The sequence below is a fragment of the Castor canadensis genome, chromosome 10, assembly GCF_047511655.1.
Source record: "Castor canadensis chromosome 10, mCasCan1.hap1v2, whole genome shotgun sequence".
Lineage (NCBI taxonomy): Eukaryota > Metazoa > Chordata > Mammalia > Rodentia > Castoridae > Castor > Castor canadensis.
Genome location: NC_133395.1, coordinates 1,858,174 through 1,879,972, shown reverse-complemented (window position 1 = coordinate 1,879,972; position 21,799 = coordinate 1,858,174). Strand labels below are relative to the sequence as shown.

The following is a 21,799-nucleotide window of genomic DNA, read 5'->3' as shown; positions in this document are numbered from 1 at the left end:
CAAGTTGGTGGCCATTTCCCATCAGCTGTCACCACAGGAACCTCTCCAGTGTCAGCACCACCTAGACATGGCAGCTGTGGCTGGGCCTCTGCTCACTGAAGTTGCCCATGTCCATTCACCAGGGTCCCTGGAGATTGTCAGGAGGTGAGCAGGTGGGCAGTGCAGACCACTCTGGAATCCTGCTCCTGTATCCCTTAGGCCCTTCAGGAATGCAATATTGTCTTGGATTTGCTGATTTATCAGAGAAGGGACAGTTTTTGAGGCTTTCTTCTGACCCTCTCCACTAGGATGGCTTCTCACCCCACAGCCCAGGGACCACACAGGTGCATCCCAGGTACACACTGAGGAGTGGGAAATGGCCTCGTAAGGTCTGTAGACCCATTGGGTGGGAACATCCATCTCCTAACTCCTATTAGGCCCACTCTATCGAGGGGCTCAATGTCACATTGTGAGTCCTACACGTCAGCGTTAACTGAGTCCCCATTCCTCGAATGTGGACTCACTCTGCTGCCCACTGCCTAGCTGCCCTCTCGATGGCTGTAGGCCTACAGAAAAGGTCCGGGTAACTAACCACCGTATGCACTGATGTCGTGAGAGAAGGACACGGCTACAATGGGTAAGTGCCACAGAGGCTGGCACCTATCACAGCAGCAGCCGCCTTACTGTAACTGATGCAGCTACACGATGAGTGCTGTAACAAGGATCCAGTGACAACCTCAGAAAGCTATAAATGTCACCACAATGACAGCCTCACGACCAAACCCTGGGGACACAGGGAATGCTGAAGTAAACAGTTTTTAGTTACACTCTTCAAACTCATGGCTCAGCAAGGGCTTCCCACACTGGCACATCACCTGAGCCCGGGAACTCAAGGTACACTGAGCTAGAAGCTGACCGGGGGACTCAGAACCCTGTTCCTCCCCTGCTGTACTGTGGGCATCCAGGTCCAAGATGCTACTGATCCACTGTGTGGCCTTGCCTGACAGGATGGAGGGGTGCTTCTCATTGTCCCTCTGATGAGTAACAGAAAGTCTCCTGGCCAGTTCCTGGTGTCCCCGAGCATGACAGTCCCCTCCCAGTTTTCCCAGCAGCTCCTCCTAGCCTTGTTTCTCCTCTCTGTGGCTATAACCACAAAGCCATCATGACACATATTAGCGGGGTTCCTACCTAGTTTTAGGTCCTGGAGCACATATTTTAAAGAATCCTGCCTCTTTTGCAATTGTTCTGCTTTTTGAACTGTTGATTTTCCTCAGCCAGCTACTCCAAAGAGAACAAGGATCCTAGAAAATGAAAGAAACAGGGATGTGGGTCTCCATCACAAAACATGCACTTGAACTCTTGAGAGTGAACTAAGAGGATGAAACATGGTGCAGTTGCATATTTCAGAGGAGCTCGTCTCAGTTTAAAATGGGCTCTGATGTTTCTTTTTTGGGAAAGCTTACCTATAAATATACTAACCTAGTTAAGTTTGCTAGTTCTCACCCTGAATTTGGGTTTAAAGAAACCATGATGGGACCAATTGGGAGAAGCTCCTTAGAGGAGATGGGACGTGGACTGGTTTCCAGGAAGGTTGAGGGCAGTGGAAAGGTCGGGATCCAGGCAGAGCCACCCAAGGCCTGGGGAGGACAGCGGGGTGTGCACTTCACAGATGCAGAGCTGCTTCTGTCCCTCCCAGACAGGGCTCTCCCTGCACAAGGGCAAAGCAGCCCAGCAGAACGCCTGCCTCGTGTTTGCGTTGTGGCTTTTGGTTGTTTTGTTATTGTTTTGACATTCACTGAGTGGGGATTATGAGTGTGGGAGGTGGTGTGTGTAATTACCAGAAGCCGTGACTTTTGTGATTAGACACGAAAATCTATATAAGGAAAGGCACACAAAGCAGAAGTGGTGAGGGAGGACAGAGAGCGTGAGTCACTTCCGCAGGACTCTTGGCTTGGGGAGGCCACCACGTGAAAGCTGTGCAAACATCCAGAAGGGGATCAGGTCTCATCTCTCTCTCTCTCTCTCTCTCTCTCTCTCTCTCTCTCTCACACACACACACACACACACACACACACACACATAGACACACACACACACACACACGTCCAGACTAGAGGCTCATACATTCACGACCCGGCATTCACATAGGTCCTATGAACATAATCTGCCTGCCTTGAGTTTGGGTCAGTGTAGATGTCCCCGGGTGACTGCCCCTCACACCTGAGCACAGGTGTAGGTCCCCTGGACATTGGTTAAAACTCGGTCTCTGATTCTGGAGCCTGAACAGACCTGAGATCCCATTTCTAGCAGGCTCCCAGGACTAGTGTATCCTGTGGGTCCACACACCACGCTTTGAGGAGCCAGGCTCTGTGCCCATGGGCACCTGAGGTCTGAGGACAGTCATGAGCATCTGAGCTCGGGGTGGCTCCCTGACCTGCTGCCCAGGGGCACCCTTGCTTTCGCAGCTGCGGCCTGGGCATGTCCCAGCCATTCCTGCACACACTGCCCACCTGACTCGATCCAGAGGTAGCCTGCGAGGGTGTGCCTGGAGCTGGTGATTCTCTGCGGCTCTGACCCGGCCTTGACTTCACGTCAGACCTCTAGAGAGCCTCTGACAGTTTGGTTCTTGGAAATCACTGGCAGCCTTCAGAAGAATGTGTCCTCGGGAGGCTGAGGGCTGGGTGACGGCTTCCTTAGTTTCACCCTCAGCCACACTTTGATTCCACTGAAAGTGGGCGCAGCGTGGCATCTGAGGTCAGGGTCACGTGAGTGCTGGGTACGGGTAGTGGACACAGAGTCCTCCTTTTCCCTCCTCCAGGGTGGCTCACCAGCCTTTGACCCTGACTCAAAGAGAGTCACTCTCTCCTTTACTACACATGTCTTTCTGGCCTCTGTGCTGTCTCCTGGCCACCTCTACCTGGCCCCTCACCTCTGCCCTGTGCCATTTGTCCTCCTCGCCACAGCCACCATGACCATCTAAAAGGCACATTTTTTATCCTCTGTTCAGAAGCATCTAGTGGCATTTTTTTTTTCTTTTTTTTTGCTGTTGGACTAAAGTCTGAATCATTCAGGTTGACTCATAAGGTTTGTAAAATGTGGTCTCTACCCTTCCAATCCCCAGGGAGTCCCTTTAGTCCCTTTGTCTAGGGGTGGCCATTTACTGGAGGGTCAATATCAGCAACACTAGAGTGGCAACAGTTTACACAGTGTCGTGTATCATGATAGGAATTGAGTAGAATGTGCATTTTATAAGAATGGGTGAGCACTGAGAGGGGCTGGGCTTTTCTCAAAAATGATTTCAGTTACTGCAACAGCTCCATGGTACAGGCGTAATGGCCTCATTCACACGGTCGAGGAAATGAGGTGAAGAAAAACCTTGTGAGCTGCACAAGGCTGCACAGCTAATGAGCAGAAGAGGGGGACTTGTGACCATGGGTCTCAAAGTAACCCAGCGGTGTGGCTTGGCTGTGTCTGTGGGTGCCCACAGTGGGGAGGAAGGAGGAAGTTCAAAGTCCATCCTGTGAGGTGGACGCCCTGCCCTAGGGACAAGTGCTCAGTTCTGCTTCCCCTAGGAGCAGCCGGGGGTCCCTGCTTCCCTGACCACAGAGATTCACGTGCTCTTAGTCCAGCTTCCACTTGGAGCTGGTGCTAGTGCCTGGGAAGCAGTTAAGCCACTTGGAGAGCTAAGTGACACTGACTTGCTGCAGGAGAGCTGGCTGAGTGGCATATTGATTTAGAGTGAGGATCTTATTTACTTTAAAATGATGACACCGAAATGTTTAACTGGACATTCACAACCACAAGTTTGGAGGAGAAAACTCCCCTTGTCACTTTTGCTCTCTCGGCAGAAAAAGCAAAGTGTGCACCCTGTCAGATGCCTTCAGATCCCTTCCCCTGGCTCAGCCGGTGAATGTCACAGGCCATTGAAGACCTCCTTGGCTGCTCCTGTCAGTGACAGCCTCACGATGACCAGCCTGTCAACATCAGTACTCATCAGAGATGCTAATTGCACCGTGCAGTATTTTTACAGGCTTCTTAGATTGGCTATTTGTGTTTTCATTATTTGGTAAGCAACAGAGACACCTCATCTCTTAAACTACTGGTTTTATTAAGTAAAAACCTAAGAAATTTTCTGCATGTTTTTGCAAATCCTAGTTCACGAATTCCCTTCACATGACTTTTGGAGGTGAAAGTGAAGAGTGCTGGGCACCGGTGGCTCACGCCTGTAATCCCAGCTACTCATGAGGCAGAGATCAGGAGGACTGTGGTTCAAAGCCAGCTCAGGCAAAGAGTTCGAGAGACCCCATCTCAAAAAACTCTTCACAGAAAAGGGCTGGCGGAGTGGCTTAAGGTGTAGGACCTGAATTCAAATCCCAGTACCGCAAAAGAAAAAAAAAAGCGAAGAGTAACTGAGCTACATGAGTTCGAGATGAACCTCTTGAATCATGATAAGGAAATTGGAAAGAATGTGAGGAACTTTCCCCTTCACAGCCTAAATCCTAAAAAACAGTCTGTTACCAGATTTGGGTCCCTGGGTCCAGGGGCCAGGAAGTTTTTAGCCTCAGCTGAGAAAGAATTCAAGGATGGACAGCCGGACACAGAGGAGACTTAGTCAAGAGCAGGCTTGTTGATGCAGAGCAAAGCAAGAGCGCAGTCTCACCGGGAGGGTGGACAGGTTCAGGAGGACCTGCCATGCCGGGGGTCCCAGGACCTAGAGCTTTTCTCTGTGGTCTGTGGACATGGGGTGGTCAGTCCTGGGAAAGTGAGTTAGGTGTCATCAACTCCTCCCATGTGTCTGGCAGTGATTTTCCAGGGGCTTGGGGGCTGTGGGTCAGCAAGGCCCTGCAGTCTGGGACAAGTCGTTCCGCTAATGTGACTCCTTGCCAGTGTCCTACCTCCTTGCAAACCCTCGTACTTACGGGTGTGCCTCCGTCCGCTTGTAAGGGAAGCTCGTAAGGGAAGGGAAGCTTGTAAGGGATTCCAGGTGTCAGGCGTGCATAAGCGCAGGACAGCTGCAAAGAGAGAGGTTAACACGGAAACACTGGCTGAACACAGAATTTACAGATGCTGCTTTACCCAACCCCCAGTGCCTGTAACAATGTGCACCAAGTAGACCCCGCCAGTATGCAGGACATGCAGACGGTTCCTGTTTACAGTTCACCTGCAGAGGGTGACCACGAAAAGGTGACCACAAGCAAAGGTGACCCTTTCTCATGCAAGAGGTGCCATAGGACTTGCTGGCTTTTGTTTTCCTTCTGAACAGAGGGTGAGCATCAGGCGTGAGGTGGTGGAGAATTTTCTCCTCCTTCTTCCTCTTTTCTCCCAGTGAATGGTGGCTGTCTGCAGTCACCTGGCACAGTAGCCATGCCATCACAGGTCTTGATGAGACGAGACCGAACAGCGAGTTCAAGGTCACGCACTCAGCACTGCTGAGGACGATTCTGCATTGCTGATGGGCCTGGCCTGTCTTCACCACCAGTGCTGCCCATGACAAGCCACTGCCCTCCTCGGGGACGCTGCTGACCACACACTCAGAGGAAGGTCCAGAGTGTCACTGCTCAGCATGGGAGACCAGAAGCAAAGGGTGACCACAAGAAAACGGTGGCTACAGTGAAGGTCCAGGCACCCTTGTTTTCCTTTGCCCCGGCTTCCCCAGGAAAGCCTCTTGCTGGGAGTCTTTTGGGGACTTGGGCCTCATTGCATCCAGGGGCAGGTGCTTGGTAAGTGTGTGCAGGAGTGGGTCAGTTAGTCAGTCAACATCTGTATGAGAATCTGTGGCCTTGGGTGAAAGAGCAGAGTGAGATGGTCCTGTGAAGGGGAACCGGCAAAGGACCCAATGCCCTCTGTTCCCACAGGGCAACAGGGTTCCAGAACAGCTGCTGCCAGCCTCCACTCTGGCACTCGGATTCAACCCTTTTCTTTTACTTTTATTATTACAATTATAATCACATATTAATTATACAAATTAATGGATTTTGCTATGCCATGCATGCACAGATGGTGCTTTGATTATACCCACCCCTCACCCCTCCCTGCCCCCTTCTTCTTCTCTATTTGTCATACAGATAGAGATGATAGACAGATGGTAGATAGATACATGGTAGATCTTATTTTCCACCAATAAGAGAGAAAACATGTGGTACTTGTCGCTCTGTGTCTGGCTTATTTTGCTTAACATGGTGACCTGCAAATGTCAGAATTCCATTCTTCTTTATGGCTGAGTAATATTTCATTTCAAAGCTTTAAAAAATATTTTCCTCAATTCTATTTCCCCTTATAATTTTGTTGTTTAAAATTTGTCCTCTGTTCCTACACTGTAATCTCATCTATTCTTATATTGTTTTCATGTAGTATTCTTTGGAGTTTCATCCTAACCTTCCCTCTGCTTTTAAATCTCCCCCGGCTCTCTTCTTTACAACCTGGGCACTCAGTGCTTTGGGGACTTGACTTTCGTTGAAATTTCAGCGGCCATATCTTATTTTCCATACTGACTTCACTGCAAAGCGTCACACCGACATGGGCTGAGAACAAGGTGTGGGGTCAGATGGCTCAGATGTAACGCTGGTGAGGCCGTTTCGTCACTGGATCTTTGATGCGCTCATCTGTAGGGTGGGGACAGGAACAGAGGTGCAGTGGACATGCCATCACGACAGATGTCATCCACCTGCCCCGTTGTCAGCGCTCCACGACTGCTGGGCGCTGCAGGGGCGGTTCCCATCCTCTTCATCGTCCGAGGTTCTGATTCTTCTGCATCTCACTTCTATTTTCTATTGCCAGACTTGATCCCATTAGGATTATAGCTACAAAAGAGATCAAAATGAAAAATAACGTAAGCTAAACACACAGATTAAAGGAGTGACGCTCTCCTGTTCCTCCTCCACGCAGCTTGGTGGCCAGCCTCCCGGGTCACCTGTCTCTGCAGAGGCCCTGGTGGCAGTGTCAGCAATTCCGCCTTGGCTCCTGTTCGTAACCTGCAGGCGTTGGGCGTCCATAACGCTGTGTGGATGATTTTGCCTGTTTCCTGACCTCAGTAAGCGCAGAACTGTCCTCTGTAACGCTTTGTCACTCAACGTTGTATTTTTGAGACTTGTCCACTTTTTCATCAATACCTGATGCCGTTGTCATCCCTGCTGAGGTCATGGCCTCTGGCTGTGCCCAGGTGTTCATTGCTGGTCTCCCACGCTGGGCAGTGCCCACCCTGGACCTTCCTCTGAGTGTGCGGCCAGCAGCGTCCCCGGGGAGGGCATGGCACGTCGTGGACAGCACTGGCGGTGAGGACGGGCCAAGTCCACAGCTCCTCGGTGGAACCGTCCTCAGCAGCGCTGAGCACGCATGACCTTGAACTCACCTTTCCGTCCGTGTCACGGGGCACCGCATGTCCTCCACACCCAGGTGCCTCGCTCGCTCGCTCACTCGCTCGCTCGCTCTGGTTACAGGCCTGCTCCAACCTTTTCCTCGCTGTTTATGGGGTTGATGACTGCTTTCTTATTGACTTAAGAGTTTTCTAGAATCTGATAGCGCTTTATCGTTACGCGTGGAGTACTTTCTCTTCTCAGTCGGCCACCGTGCTGAGCAGGAGTTTTAAATATCCTGCAGTTGCATCTGTGCCATCTTTTCTCCTTATTGAGTCACTTGAAAGCGTTTCTCGACCTGCAATTTACAAATATGTCATCCTGTGTTTTCTCCTAATAAGAGAAGACTGCCCGTGTGAGCTCCTGACGCCTGTGTCTGTCTGGGGTGTGAGGTAGGGATCGCCGTCCTGGTCTCTCGTGGCTGCCGGCATCCCCGTCTTCTTCATTCACCCGAACCGAGTCAGGTTTCCACGCGGTCCTGTTTTCAAGACCTGTGTCGTCCATTTGTTTCCAGTGCCTGTGCCCGGGCCTCCCTGCCTTGACGCCGAGCCGCGTAACCAGGCTGGGTATCTGCTGTTTTCCCTTCTTTCAGTGTCAGTGTGGAGGCCACATGAGTCCAATGTCACCGCGACTGCAGCCCCGAGCCCGTGGCAAACCCGTGGGACACAGATCCCACGTGCTTTGGGTCTCGTGAGCACTTCTGCCCCCGTGTTCACGAGTGCCTCTGCTCACGTGTGACGTTATCCCGCCATCTTTCTTACCCCAGGCCTGACGTTGCTAACCAAGCCAGCAAGGGGCCCAGCCGTGATCGTCCCTCTTGGATTCTCTGGAAGAGTGTGAGGGAAAAGTAAAGAATGCCCAGTGGGCGCACGCGTGGAATCGGCCGCACTTCTTGTGGGACAGAGTTTTAGATCTTGATGCGAGCTATCAGATGGCCACAGGACCGGTCAGTCTTTTGGGGTCATTTTGGAGAGTTTGTGTCATATGTGAATTTGTCATGTTCAGTTTTTTTCCACGTGATTGTCATAAGTTTGTCTGTGATATTTCCATGCCATTGTGTACATTGTCCTCTGCTTTTCGTCTCTGCAAGGCAGGGTGACTTTCGCTCCTGTCGTCTTATCATCTTCTGGGGATTTGTTCATTTTATTAGCCTTGTTCAAAGAACCGAATTTTGGCCGTGTTGATCCTCTCTCCTTGATTTCAACCTAATTACCTTTCATTCTTTATCGTTCCTTCATTTGCCTTGGTTAGGCGTATTCCGCTATTCTGGTGGCTGATTAATTTCTAGTTCTTTTTGATAGAAACTCTGAGACTATACGTTTGCCTTTCATCATGAATTTGGCTGCGTCCTGCAGTTCTAAATTCCTGGGTTTTGGGTCATCATTCATCACATGTGTTTTGCAACTTCCATTATAAATGCGGGATTTTGAACTCAACGTGTTACATTGCGATGGAAGTGCTGTTGATTAAAAGTAATATTGAGATTTTTAAAATGCGAAAACATGGAAATATCACTTGTAAGCAGTCACCAGGTTTTAAGGCTGACCCCAACATAGAGACACTAAACACAGAGAAAGGAAATGTGGGCCTCAGAAGCCGTGTGTTAAGCTGACGTCCCGATCTATTGCAACTTGCCTTACCTCCTAGCAAGGTCAGAATTCATATTTTTGTAGTATTGGGGATTGAACTCATGCTATTAATATTGAGTATTTGACAAAAACAACTCTCTACTTCTTTCTGTATTTCTATTATGACAACCTTTAAAAATGTTACTCAAATGTTTTATATTCTTACTAATTTTTGTCTGTGGATCTATCAGTTATTTATAGGTTTTTTTTCCTTCGTAAGACAAGGGTCTCACTATGCTACCCAGGCTGCCCCTGAACTCCTGTCTCAGCCTTCTGAGTAGACAGGACTACAGGCAGGTGCCACCACTCCCTGCTCTACAGAGGTGTTTTAGGATCCACCACTAGTTGCTAGATTTACCAATTTTTTCTTTACGATTTCATCTATTTTTGTTTTAAATATTTTGAAGCTGTATGAGTAGAATTGTTATAATTGCCTGGTGAATTGAGCCTTTTATTAATATGTCATAATCTTTTTTAAATCTCTGGTAGTGCCTTCTGTCCTAAAGCTTTTCCCAACTGACACTACTATTTCTGTCCCAGTTTCTTCGATTATTTGCTTGAAATATATTTTCTTTCCTTCTGTTTGTCGTCTTTTTTGTGTTGGTTATGAGTAACATGCAGTTGGGATTTTAAATCCAGCTCAATAGCAGTAATCTTTGTGTTAGGAGGTTCACTTTTTTATACTTTATTGTAAGTACTGGGAGATTTTTTTCATGCCTTCTGCCTGGCCACAGGTTCCTTTCTCATTCTGTTTAAAAAATCAATTGAGGTTTTTTCTACCCCATCCTATTTCCCAATTCAATTTGGAAGTGATATGTTCTTTTCTGTGATGGTATTTTTCATGCTCTAAATGTTAACAAGCTGTCACCATTTAACTTGGCATCTACAGCTTGTGTCCACCCCTTTGCAAGGAATGCAAGAAATTCAGTTTTATTACAAATCACCTGCCGGGGTTCTTCTGCTTCTTTGTTCTGTGTCGTTGTTTTTAACCGATGGATCATACACGGCACACATGCCCACACAGTCATTACTTTGTGTGATTAACATTCTTCTCGCCTCTCAGACATCTTTCCTGGGATCCCTTCTGTCCTTCCAAAGTTCACCTTACCTACGCTCCTTTCATAAGGGTCGGCCTTGGGTTTTGGAAATCTTGTTATCATTTTTTAACTTTTTATTTGTCGGACAATAACTAACGAGGGGGGTTCATTGTGATAATTCCATGCGTGCGTCTGATGTGCCTTGGGAAGCTCACCCCTCCAATGTGTCCCTCCCCACTCCTGTCCCCTTCCCGTCAGCATGTGGGGTCCTGTGCTGCTTCCTGTGCCCCCACTTCCTCCCTTTACCCCCAGGGTGGCCCTCGGGGGTGTTACTCCGCGTCCTCGCCTGCCTGTCGCTGATGAGTGGCGTTGGCTCCAACTCTAGTTTCATCCTGGGGGATCTGTTTTCCTCCCCAGCCATTTTTTGGGGAGGGTGTGGGTTTTGAACTGAGGGCCTTGCACTTGCTGGGCAGGCGCTCTACATTTCATCCACATCCCCGGCCTTCTTTGCTTTAGTTATTTTTCAGATAGGGTCTCATGCTTTTGCCCATGGCTGGCCTTGGATTGCCATTCTCCCGTGCTGCAACATAACTGCTGGTGCACACCACTACACTCAGCTTTGTTATTGAGATGGGGGTCTCGCTTTTTCCCCAGGCCAGACTCAAACCATGATCTTCCCGATCTCCACCTCCTCAGTGAGAGGGATTATAGCATGTACCTTCTTTCCTGGGCTATTTTTATGTTTCTCATTGTCATCCATATTCAGCAATCTTACTAGTATGTATCTAAGTATGGATTATTGTAAATTATCCTTCTTAACATTTATTGACCTCAATATGAAGATTCATGTCCTTGAAAACTGTTACAACAATTTCAGCTATTATCTATAAATATTGCCCTTCTTACCCTGTTTTTCTTCTAGTTTTCTATCACAATCATATTTATTATTCAATTACATGTTTAGTTTATACTCCCCACATTACTGCTCACCTTTTTTCTCATATCTATCCTACATTCCTCCTACACTTTGCATTTTCTTTCACTTTTTCTGCCTTTGCTCTGTTCTGCAGGAGTTGGTGAGAGCTGAAGCCTATCTTCCACTCAGTGTCCCGTCTTCAGCTCTGTCTGGTTGGCCACTGACCCTTTCGATTACAGTTTCTACTTTCAATTCCTAGATTGTGCATAGTTTTAAAAATCATATGTGATTCTAAGGCCAGCCACGATTCTACATCTGGTCAAGGACACTCAAGCTCTTAGCAGTCCACTCCTGTCACGCTGAGCTCATCGTCACCTTTGAGACTACATAAAGAAGAGCAGAAAGCAAACTTCTGATTCGTCATTGACCGTCCCTAGCTTCTTGACCATGGGCAGAGGTTGGGCAGGGCCCACACCATCCTGGCTCAACGTGAGTCATGGACACTGACCCTTAAACCAAGCCTGGGCTCTGACGATTCTTGGAACCATGGCCAGTTTGTCATTTGGGTAGAATCACTGTGGTAAAACCAAGATTGTGTAGACATCTTCTCGTTTAAATGATTAATGACTGGATTCAGTCTTCTAGTTGTTTCCTCATAACAAGAATAGAAATACACACCTTCCATTTCGTGTTCTCACATGCTAGCTTTGGGGGACAGACACGGTCACTGACAGGAGGTTTGACCCCCAAACCCTTCACTGTGGGGTCGGCTTGATTGTGGTCTGTTTCCTGTCGTGCCCTGGGTGGGTCATACCCTGTCTGTGTTTGGTTATCGCCTTTCCTAATCTGGAGGTTAGGGGTTCTGAGAAACAAGTTGTGGGGAGTGGAGTATGAGAAGCCTATGAGGACATAAGCACAGTTGTACTCAATATTCTGCAGGCTGAGTTCAGCACAGCCCCAGCCACAGAAGAGGGCGAGAGTAAGATGCAGAGCAGCTGCTTTTCCTAAGGTGTTTGTGTTCAGAGAAAGAAGGAACACAGAAGAAACACAGTTTCCTCCTGTCATGCCCCTCCCTGAGAACCGCTGCTCCACCTCGTTCACCACTGGATATAAAAGACTCACTGAAGGAGGACATGAGGCTTTTGAATAGGGGAGACTTTCTGATGGGAGGATTTTGGCTGAAGGGAAATTGCTGAAGGGAAAAGAATTGCCATGGGAAAAGAATTGCTGAAAAGGAATTGCTAAAGGGGAACTGCTAAAGAGGGGTTGATAGAATTGGTTGGCAGCTTGCAAGGGAGCGGCCGCTGTTGTTTGTCTGCAAGTCTAAAGACCAAGATTTTAAAGAATAGAAAAGAAGACTTTAGAAGTGAAGTTTTAAAGAACTGTAAAGGAGTGAGGTCTTAAAGAACAAAGATTGAGAAAATGAAGAGAATAATAGAGAAAAGAAGCAATGAGGCAGTTGTGTGTCTCCATCTGAGTGCCCAACACACCTGCCCCAACTTTCTGTCTGTCTGTCTCATCTGTGTCCTTTCTGCATCTTCCATCACCCCCAGTTAGCCCCAGTTAGGTTCAATAGTAACAAGAGAGTGAGGAAAAAGCTCACTCCAACAAGTAGTCCTGGGAGCCTCACAGGAGAAGCTGTGGTCATCATGCTTGTGCCATTGTGTTCGAGAAAGGGTTGGATAAAAACCATACAGGTTGGCACATATTGAACCCACAGCAAGTGACAACTGCTTACCATTGTTGAGCCAGCCAAGACATTTCCCTGATGGTCACATCTCCAGGGCCTTGGGGACATGAGGACAGGCATTTTAACATTCACAGGGTGGCTTGCATTTTGTAGATTTCGAATATAAGCTACAGAACCTTTGGGCACCGTTAGTCAGCAATGTAGGTTCAAGCAAACAGGCTGAGAACTGGGAACTTAAACCTAAATAAGGTGGGAAGGGAAGGGAGCAGGAATGTGGAGCAAACTGCTCAAGGAATCCATGTCCCTATGGGGACAGGAAAAATGAGCCAGTTATGGGGTGAAGAAGGGTCATTGCTTCCCAGAAGGTGGTCTGAATCAAAGGAGCCCAGGAGGAGGCAGAGGGAAGATTAGTGCTTCTTAATCAAATTAGCAAATGCTTTAAAGGATGACATCAACTGCTGTCGGGGTTACTGAGTTGAAAATAGCTCCTCCTTACTCCAAGGCAATCTGGCGATATTTGTCATACTCTTAGGATGTGAGTGCCCTGCAGCCTGCTTCCTCCACTTCTAGCACTTAGTCCCAAACCAGTACTGTGTATGGAAACAGTGCTTGTGCAGGGAGTGTAAAAATGTCACAGAGTAAGGCTGGGTGAGTAAACTAAGTTACAATAATGTTACAAAGCTGTCCAAAGTAATGCTGTGAGAAGGAGATTGTTTTGTTATTATTATTTATCGTGTTTGTTAGTATATGTAGTTACACAGGGGGTAATTGTGACATTTCCATATATACCTATTTTATACTCCACTGTGGTTCATCCCCCCCCCATTATTCTCCCTCTTCCCCCACCCCCTTCTTAAAATGACTTCAACAGATTTCAGTGTTCCATATTCATATATGTGTAGAAAGCATGTGGACCATATTCACCCTCCTTTGTCAAATGATGGTGAAGAATTGTGAAAAACTAAGTGGAAAAGCAGGACACTTTTACATAATCTCATCCGTGTGTAGAAAAATAATGGCAGAACGGAAATTGTGCATGTGATAATTGGATGATGACATTTTTTTAAATCTCTGTATTTCATTTTATGATAATAAGTCAATGTCATAATAAAAAAGTGAAATAGATGAACAAAGTGGGTCCACAATGAGTACTGGATTGAGGAGGCAGCAGCCAGGCTGGGGTGTGGGTGGGAGCCTGTGGATCAGGACTCTGAGGGCAGAGCTCTGCCTGACCTCTGACCTCTGACCCACGGCAGCAACCAGACAGAGCCTGGTCTGGGGAACCAAGGGAGATGTGTGGGGAGACATGGCTGGGCTCCAAGAACAGAAAGGTACCTGGCAGGATTTCTTCGCTCTAGCCCTTTGCAAATTGGAGCCAGATTGTGTTTGGAGAGGTAGGTACACCCAGGGCTACATTTGCAATATTTGTAAATTTTTAATTAGAGTTTTTATGCACTGAGTGTGGGTGCTTCTTCCTACTAAAGCAGAGTCTTTGCAGTGTGCAACAATGTCCCTTCACCTTCCATAGAGATGTGCAGTGCTAACGTCAGAGGTCTCTGTGCTCTGATAGATTTTAGCTGAAATTCTTTAGTTTGCTTATTTGGGGTGCTGGGTGAATGCTAAGAACCCACTCTGCAGTGGAACTGCACCCCAGCCCCGATCCTCCTGCTCACTGGTGCTGGGTAACCAGCTAAGTTCCCTGAAGCCCAGCTTCCTCAGTATGGCTCCTATCGACTTCTGGTTGCATGGATTAAAGTGAAATAAGGTGAGAAACCCAATAAAATGCCCAGAACAGAGCAGGGGCTCAAAATACCGGGCTCTTTTCTCTGCCACATGCAGAACATGAGCAGTCAAGTCCCTGGTTCTGGTAGACAGAGTGGTCACGATTTAGGATCGATTCAAGAGATGAGCCTCATAGAACATTTCCATGCAGCTCTCCCCAGCTAGGTGCTCTGCCCCAGGGCCCCTGCTCCCCTGTGGCCAGCAGTGGGGTCCATGGTCATTATCTCTTCAGACACCATCCCTCCTGCCCTTCACACTGCCCAGGCCCCACCAGCTCGTGAACATCAGTGGAGATTAATCTCTAAGTTTCAGGCCTGAGCACAGCCTTCCTGAGCTCGTGTTCACTTTTCTTCAGTCTGAAAAAGAATGGGGGAGGGAGGAGAGAAATTGAGAGGGAAAGGAAGGTGGGAAAAGGGAGGGAGAGAGAGAGAGAGAGAGAGAGAGAGAGAATAAAATATAAACAAGTGTACGATTCACTCATGGAAACTTGCCAAACTATGAGCAAGCTCATTGCTGTGGATGTCTGAGCCCATTTTCAGGATTGCTTTGTCTTTGATCACCTGGGGTTAGTGATCTGGGAATCACCAAAGTTGGGGAGGACATTTTACTGCTCTGCTCCCTTCAGAGGAAGAGGAGATGGTGGAGAAGTAGGTCTGGTTGGCACCAGCTGGCCACTTGTCTGTAAGAATGTGGCTTATAAATTACATCATAGAAATTACAGTGCGTGCAAATATCAGCAGTTTTCTTTTTAACCATCCCTGAGTAGTGAGCCATACACGACCGCAGGTGTCTCAGAGGACCTAGATATGACTGGAATAACTGCTGAGAAGGAATTTACATAGGGCAGATCTTGGGAGTTTGTTTAAGCCCTAATTGGTTTAATTATTTGTTATTTATTCCCTAAATCTCAAAACCAGAAACCAAGTGAAAGGTTTCTTTGGAGGTGTAATGCTTGCACAACATAGACTTCATTAAGAAACAAATTAACATAAAGTAGTTAGGACCTTTCCCAGGTCCTTCATGGGCTGTGCAAAGGGCCTGAGTTTCCAGCTTCAATGGCTTCCTGGTGAATTGGCTAGAATGACACACACCTGTCCAGGCTCTCTCAGGGCTGCTTTGAGCAGTTGTACCCACTGTCTTCCTGGACTTCCTGCCTGGCTGGGCTGTGCAAGGCCCTGCAGGCCTCTGGGTGCCTGTGCCTGCACCTGTTCCTGTACTTGGTGAGTTACCGGACTTCACTGGAGCACAGGTAGCACAGCTTTAAGCTGCAGCCAGCATTGCCCCATTCAGGCTGCAGGAAAGCACTGTCTCTCTCCAGGGAAAACTGAACAGAGTTTAGTGTTCAGGCAAAAGATCCAAAGGCATGGGATGCATTTCTTTCTAAACATAGCTGTGAGCCCGCCTAGTGACAACAAGGAGAGAGACTGTCCTGGAAAGGGGCGAGGTGTGGCACGGGTCGGCTGGGGAATCTGGATGCCTGTGCTGCCCAAGTCAGGCCTGTATTCAGTCAAGTTTTAATAGTATTTCATCTACTTCCTCTTTTCCCTTCTGGATGTGGGCTGCATCATCCCTGTGTGGTTAAAATAGTAAAACGGAAGAAGGGAAAATCAATAGATGGGTAGTTGGCCGGCAGGGAGGACTCTGGGTGTGTTGATGCGAGAACTATGGCCACCAGAGATTGCTTTAGAAGTTCACCTTGGAGAAATTAGTTTTACCAATAATCAAAATACGGCATAAGCTCTGGCTAGATGTTGAGGACAGAATGGGGTTTTGCCATACAGGACAGAGTCCCGAGGCCTGACCCACCCCAAAGTGCATAGGCAGTGAAAGGGGTCAGGGCCAAGCCTAGAGGAGGCTCTGTTGGTGGGGGCTGGGCTGCGGGAATGGGCACAGAGCATCCAAATTGAAGTCCCCAGTGCTGGCGGTAAACAAGCCTTGGCCAGCCTTGGACTGACTGGCTGCTCACGGGCAGGGTGTTCCCACTCTCTGCTGGATCCTGGCACTGCCACACGCCTGGCTGCGCATCTGTGGAATGACCCAGCTCTGATGGGGCCGACTGAGGAGCAGTACGGAATCAGAAGTAAAAGAGGGGAGCGAGGAGTCCAGCCGGCCTCCCTGCCCTGGGGACATGAGTTCTCCCTCACGGCTGGTGGGGGGAGGACAGAGGCGAGCAGGGCATGGAGGCACCTAGGAAGCTAGGAGCCCGGCCTGGCCTGTGCCTCAGCCTCTGAGCGCGGCAGCCACTGCAGCTCAGCCCTGCCATGGCTGTCATCACCCTGACTGCCCCCTCTGTGTTGAAAGATGCAGCCTAAAAAGTTTGCGTTTGTATTAAAAACAGCTGAGAGAGCAGGATGGGCCGACATGGGTGGAGCAGAAAAGAGAGTCTGTGGCCAGATCCCAAGTGGTTCGAGATGCGCTAGCTGAACAAACAAAAATGGCTTTACAGAGGGAGAGGGGGGGCGAAGATGCGTCTCCACAGTAGCTCAGCTCATTCCAGATGTGGACCGGCTTGATGGTGTCCTGTGTCCAGACGCATTTGGACACACCTCCCTGGATTGTGATACTTGATAACTTATTCTGAATATGATTATTCCAGCTGGAATAGTAAAAAGCAGCTCATTTTTACAAGGTCAAACAGGTCATAACGATGGTGAAATCCGTGCCCCGCGCGCGTCAGTGTTTCCACGAGGATTTTCCCATATAATTAAATGCTGCTCTAAAATGGTTTTGAATATTACACCGTGCTACTTTATACAATGTATCGTTATTAATACTAAGTTGAGTCCCTTTAAACTCTTCCCTCTATGAACAGTTAGGCGTCCCCTAGGTTTGCTGGGAAATGTTGCCGTGTACATCCTTGGTCCAAAGCTTCGTGTGTCTTTCTGATTGTTCCCTCAGGGGGAAGAGTCACGACGTGGAATTGTTGATCGGAGTTGGTAAACACTCCCCAGGCTCCTGAAACACGTAGGAAGGAGGTTTGCACGCCAGACGCGTCACACACAGCCTTCAACAAGGTATGGGAACCAGTCTCCGTTCCACATACAGCTGACAATAGGAGTTTTGTAATTTTTAAAATTTTGACCTTAAAAATTGGTACCTGGCTTTAAGCTGTGTTCCTTTGGTTACCATTGAGGTTGGAAAGTTTTCATATGGTGACTGGCTATTTATGGTCTGTCCTCGTGAATTGCCTGTTTGATCCATAGTCCATTCTCCCACAGAGACTATTTTTCCTATTAGTTTGCAAGTACTCTTTACATATTGTGACATTTCAGAGCCTTTGGGTACTGTGTATATTTTAGATATTTTCCCTAATTTGCTATCTGTCTCTATTAACATGAGAAAGGTGTGAAATTTGAAGTTTTTTACCCATCAACATTTTCCTTCACGTTTTTACTCTGGCACCATGTTTACAAAATCTGTCTGCACACAGAGCATTTTTGTCTATAAAATTTTCTTTCTCTACTGCTTTAATGACTCTGTTGTCTCACTAATCCATTTGAAGTTTATTTAGATGCACGGTGTGAGTACCTGTGTCAAAATTTATGTATTTTTTGCTTACAGAGAAGCAATGATTCTGGCAGTTATGAAGCAGTCCAGCCTTTCACCGTCAACACACACCCTTGTATATTAAGAATAACGCAGAGTTTGGTCCTAGTTCTGCTTTTTCTTTTGGTCTATTCTCTTGAACTCTGTCTTGTCATCTGGCATTTCTACACTTGAATTCAGGCAGCCTTATGTGGTCCATTTTAACACCCAGTGGTAGCATACCCCTTCATTGCTTCCTTCACTCCAACCCTGGACATTTTCATATTCAGTTTAATGTATCTTAGTTAAGTTTGCAAAACTGTGTTCTGATACTTTTTGTTGACATTTCGCTTGATTTATTAAATAATGTGAGCTGAATATGTAATGACTTTCTCTCTGGGAATATCATACATGTATTTTATTTTATTTATTTTTGATTTTTTGAGATAGTGTCTTGCTATGTAGCCCAGGCCATCTCCAAACTTGTGCTTCTCCTGCCTCAGCTTCCCAAGTGCTGGAATGACAGGTGTGTGCCACCAGGCCCGACTGCTTCGATGTATGTATTTCCTCAGTAAATAAGGTGTGTCTCTCATCATATTTATTTCCACGTGTTTTATGATGTGTACTTATTCTGAACAGCTTTTCCGCTATTGCTGATACACAGAGATGATTTTAATATTTGGCATCACTTTGACCATCTACATTGACACCACAGTCCTCACAGCTTTGCTGTGTATTTACTTCCTTACTTTCTGAGAGGCAGAGGAGAAAGTCTTACTGTTGAAAAGGACGAGAATTTGACATCTTTGTCCGATTCTGCCAGTTTCTGGGCGGTGATGGGTGCGGGGAGAGGGGCAGCCAAGCCAGGCCTTGGTGAAGCATCCTCAGTGTGAGAGCGACACTGGGAGGGATTTTCTGCTGTGAGCCCAGGTCCCCGGTCAGGTCTTCACACACCAGCTTTGGGTCCCACCCAGCAAATCTGGGTCTCCAAGTTTTCCTAACTGCTACTCCTCAACACTTCCTTTTACCCTCGTCTGTCTCGAAATACATTATTCACGTCTGATTATTGTGGTTTGAAACATAGAAACTTACATCTTCATCTCTTTAGTGGCTGCATTTAATGTTTTAAGATCTGAGTTAAACCCAGCTTTCTCTTTCCATGTTGAGAACTGTCACTTGCACAAGACTGGGAAATGGCTCAGCCGCCTCCCTGAGATGCTTCCTAAGATTGCTGTGACTACTCTGGGATTTTAAAGCCAAGAGGCAATGACATTGAAGATGGCCACTTACAATATTTTAATTGCCAGGATGTCTGTATGTTCAGTTGTGCAGCCAGTTTTACAGTTGTGCAGATCCCATTCTACACTCAGGTCAGGAGTGCTGTGTGCTGTGCTCTGTGTTCAGGTCTCTGTGGAATCACGGTGTCTCGCCATGCTTTATTCAGGAAGGCAGTGGGGTCAAGCCCTCCCTGATTCTTCACGACTGGGCAGAGTCTTGCTTTCTGCACAGGAGCCATCCTGAGCAGGGCTGGCATTTTAGTTCACGACTCACCTCCTCACGTCTGTCCACTGTGTCCATGTTTCACAGGTGTTTGGCTCATGTGGCCACAGTGACAAAATCCAGGGACAACTTCCCCCTTGATTATTTACATACACTTTGTCCTTAATATCTGAAAGTTTGTGTGATTCCTTTCTTTACTCTTGAAATTCAGAGCAGCACTTGCTTTGGAGCCCCACCCAGCCCCATTTACTCAGCCTTTTTGACACTCTGGTAATTGCGGGGTTCTGTGCTCTCTCCGTTCTTCACGGGCAAACGCTGCTTCTCTTCTCTTTAAAACCTACTTGATCTTCACTGCACAGAAAGGATCTCACATTTGTCTTCCAAACCCCGGGTGGAGTTTTCTGTACTGAGTTGGGCTTTCTTATTTCTAATGAAGATCCAGTGCTGTGGCTTTACTCTTAACGTCTTAGTGACCCTTCCTTATTCCCTGACTTTGTATTTGACTCAGTTCTTATCTACCTTTTGCAGTAGCCTCAGCCTTCATCCCGATCTTCTCCTGGGTTCCATAGCCAGGTTCCAGTAGCCTGGTTCTGTGGCTTATTGTTGAGGACACAGAGCAAACGCTTTTGGGAATTTTCTTCAGCTGTGCACAGTAGATACTGTCATTAGCGTGCCTGTTCTCTGCATCTTGCAACATTTCTCCTTGTCTTACCTGAGCACTGGCTCAGTGTGGGGTCAGTTCGCATTGCACATCCTGAACTGGAAGGGACACCCTCAGGGACGTCCTCTTGCCTCCACCTCCTGCCCTTGTGGGGCTCGATGGTTCTCCCCTTCCTGTCCTCTGAGTCCTGGTGGATAGCTGTCTGGCTTGGCTCAGTGGGCATGAGCGTCTCTCTAAATGCAGATATTTATGGATGCCTCTGAAAGCTGTCCCTCCTTTTCTAAAGCCATTCCTAGAGCTCAGGGCTCTCTGCCTCCCCATCCTTCTACTATTGCTTCACCGGGGCCAGCTGACAGTTGGTGCCGGAGCCCTGAGCAGATGCAGACGCAGGCTGAGATTGTCCTCACTGCAGCAGACGGCGGGGAGGGGCGGGCAGGCGACCTGCAGGACTTCCCAATTTTAAAAGTGGACTATCATAAACACTGACAGGGTTATTTATCTTCGGGAAATGCCCGTGACCAGCAAGTAACCATAACTAATGTGAAAGACCAAAAATAACTCGTAGAAGGATGTTCCATGGAGTCAGCTACATGCCTTGAAATAAATTTTGTTATTTTTATTTCTGTGCATTATCATTCTGTGTGAACATGACCCTACCTTGAGGAGTAGTGAGGGGGACAGAGGGAAAAAACCTGGATAAAGATGTCTTTTAATGTCACTGTTTATTTTGGGGGTGGAGTTAGGAGGAATGGACAAAGGTCCCTGTTGTGCTGTCGGTTGGGAACTGTGTAATAAAACCTGTTTCACACACAGCCCAACCCCATCTACAGCAAGGGCAGGGCTAGCAGAGCCCTAGCCTGTCTCTGGTCACCAGCACTCAGCAGGACACATGAGTCTTTGGACTTTGAGCTGGCAGTCAGCCTGACACATGCAGCCTCCTCACCTGTGGGAGGCTCTGGGAAGAAGGAGGGCTTGAGATGACTGAGGCAGTATCAGAGCCAGGCCTGACCTGCAGCTCCATGTGGAGTGGTTTGCCCCACACCTGGTGCATGGTGGAGACCCAGCAGCTGGTACGGTGTGAGGAGCCAATCCTCTCTGGCCCACCAGGTTGATTGTATGGGAGGAACAAAGCCTCGTTCATCCTTGGGCAGGGAGGACCATGCAATGTGGCCCTGGAAGGTCAAAGATTTGCTTGCTGAATGAAGACCCTCTGTTATTCTGTCCCCCCTTTGTGCAGAAATTCGGTGTTCAGGCAGGGGTCTCTCCATGGCAGGGCAGCAGTGCACGTGTGTGTCACTTCATGCTTGACAGCTCTGCTCCATGGAGACAGAGGGTCACCCACCACTGTGAGAGCAGCCATTGCCTTGTCAATATCAGAAGGGACCCCTGACTCACCTTCTTGGAGGTAGAGCTCCAGGTCCTCCATCAGTTAGCATGGTCACATATGGGCCTAAAGATGTCATTGCCCCATTCTCCCAAATGTGTGGATATGTTGTGTTGCAGGGTACAATGGACTTTGCTGACGTGATGAAGGCTGTGGACCTTAGAATGTGGGTTTTCCTGGCTATGAGGTGGACCAATCTACTCACACCCCCCCCCCACTTAAAGTCAGTTGGAGAGAGGAGGCAGACAGGAACTCAGAGATATGGAAGGCAAGGGGTCCCTGGCTTCAAAGATGAAGACAGCCATGAGCCAAGGATGAATAGCCTGGGAAGATGAGAACCCACTG

The 21,799-nt window shown here is 48.0% G+C and overlaps 1 long non-coding RNA gene across 1 annotated transcript in view; it reads left to right on the top strand.

Annotated features, from left to right (window-relative positions):
• Nucleotides 1-21,799, top strand: part of LOC141411417 (uncharacterized) — a 559,189-nt gene that overhangs the window by 226,978 nt on the left and 310,412 nt on the right. The window contains exon 2 of the long non-coding RNA XR_012436131.1: nt 17,283-17,398. This is a non-coding gene — a long non-coding RNA (uncharacterized lncRNA). The remainder of the gene's footprint in view (nt 1-17,282; nt 17,399-21,799) is intronic.